The 2120-nt window shown below is 39.7% G+C and overlaps 1 protein-coding gene and 1 long non-coding RNA gene across 4 annotated transcripts in view; one reads left to right on the forward strand and one right to left on the reverse strand.

Annotated features, from left to right (window-relative positions):
* The window catches only part of LOC102675213 (neuroligin-1), a 254115-nt gene that overhangs the window by 18306 nt on the left and 233689 nt on the right, over window positions 1–2120 (reverse strand). The window lies entirely within an intron of this gene.
* Window positions 332–2120, forward strand: part of LOC116186868 — a 17489-nt gene continuing 15700 nt past the window's right edge. Inside the window, exon 1 of one of the 2 annotated variants that reach the window (XR_004151919.1) lies at window positions 332–448. This is a non-coding gene — a long non-coding RNA (uncharacterized LOC116186868). The remainder of the gene's footprint in view (window positions 449–2120) is intronic. The other variant, XR_004151918.1, reaches the window with a different exon arrangement.

The raw sequence follows: 2120 nt of genomic DNA on the forward strand, positions 1-2120 counted from the left end.
TTATATTATATTATTTATATTATTTATTTATAAATATATATATTATTATTTATAAATATTATAAATATTTATAAATATTATTTATAGATATATATATATTAATAAATAATTATTTATATAACATATATCATCACATTTATAATGATTTATAATATAATTATTTATTATAATTCATATTATATTATTAATTAAATATAATTTATTATAATGAATCATTGTAATATATAAATGAATGAAAATTAAAAATATCGCAAAGTTATTAGTCGTTGTACGTGTACGGTCGACAAAGATCGCGCGTGTTTATATACATATCGTATACGTGATTTGCGTCGTACGTATATGTCGAATTTTGTAGCGGTTACGGCGACGACCTCTAAAGGCTTTATTCCGTGTTGGACTTTCGACGCAGATACATCGGAGCGGTACGCAGTAAAACGAAATTAATAAGGTAACAGAAATAATTTATTCTTAACATTTATTATCAACCAATATTTAATAATTAATTAAATAATAACAATTACGTATCTCATTTGTTTATTCATTAGATATATATATTTATTATTCGATATTGTATATTACAATAAATATTCGTATTCTACACTTCGTTTGTGGTAAAGAAAAACGAAAAAAGAATGTTCGCGTGTTACTTAAGATTCGAGGGAACCATATATATAACGATAAAATCGACGTATAATATTTCGTGGACAAAAGCGTATAATGGTTTCGCGTGCAAACGCGCGTTACAAACACGACTCGCGTTCACAGACGTTTCCAATATAAGGTGAATCAGCGATTGGAAACGCGAATTCTGTTAACCGTGAATCGTAATGACGATGCACCGATTCGCTTTAATTCGGCCACGCGCAAATGAATCGCTTTAGCGACTGTAGGGGCCCTGTAATCGCCTTTGGAAATTCTGCTCGAGGCAGACCTCGTGGTAGGCTAGCCGCAATCGAATGTCGATCTCGTAGCTGTGTGTCGAGGAAATTTCGGGGGGGAAGGGACGAACACCTACCTCCCTCCCCGCGCCGTTTCGTCAATCTTGCGCCCGGTAGCATCGATTCGTCGCTTTAACGAATTTAATCGACGCTCTAATATGCCGGAGTGCTGGCCGGAAACGTCGATTTCGCGGAGGAGTTTCCAATTTTCGGCGGCGGGCCGAAAAGGAGGNCGAGGGGGGCGGTTTGACAATTTCGCCGGGGAATTTTTGGGGGTTGAAGTTGTGCCACGGCCTCGTTTCTCGCTCCGTGATTGGTTTCCTCTCGCCTGCAGCCCTGGCACACATTCTCGCGCAGCTAAACCGTAAAATTAGACCGACAGAGGTCTCGCCCTCCTCTCTTTTCCGCGTTCGTTTGATCTCGGCTCGGATACGCGAACGATCGAACGAGGGTTTCTTTCGAATTTAATAATATTCGGATTACACGATAAATTTACGAAGAGGGAGGCCCCTCTCTTTCTTCCATCTTCGTGATTTCTATCTTCGAAGACGATGAATTCGCGCGTAAAACGAAAGGGATCCTCGATTTATTTTCGATTCAACGGCGAACGTGGAATTTCGACGATGATACTTCTCGCGACTAAAAAACGCGAAGTTTCCTACTCGAATTCGAATGATTGGCTCTCCCCCATCCTCTTCTAATCCTTCAGCCCGCAAATCCGATCGATGAAATTAATTTCGTCATTTTTCTCCCGTAACAAATTCAATCAATTTCTGGGGGCGGCTATCGGCTCGCATAACATAATCCCGTATTTCCATTTCGATCGCTTTGCTTTTCTTTTTTTCCTCTCTTTCTCTCTCTCTCTCTCTCTCTCTCTCGTTTCCGCCTCTTGACAAACGGAACAACGGGTATCCGTCGGTTTCAGAGGGTGGAGAATTTGGTCCGGGAAACAATCGGGCCGCACTTAGCCCGATTCCGCGTTTAATCGTTATTTTCAATCGGTTGAAAATCGAGAGGCTGTTTAGGTAGCCCTATCTAGAACGTGTTTCAACGTGGGGAGGGGAACAGGGGAACGAAGAAGTGGATACGTACGAGTAGTCGTGGCGCTTTTCGTATTGCCTCTTGACATCGTACGATCGAATCGAGATTCTTTTTTTTTTTTTTTTTTTTTTTTTTTTTTTT

The sequence above is a fragment of the Apis dorsata genome, unplaced genomic scaffold, assembly GCF_000469605.1.
Source record: "Apis dorsata unplaced genomic scaffold, Apis dorsata 1.3 scaffold_68, whole genome shotgun sequence".
NCBI lineage: Eukaryota > Metazoa > Arthropoda > Insecta > Hymenoptera > Apidae > Apis > Apis dorsata.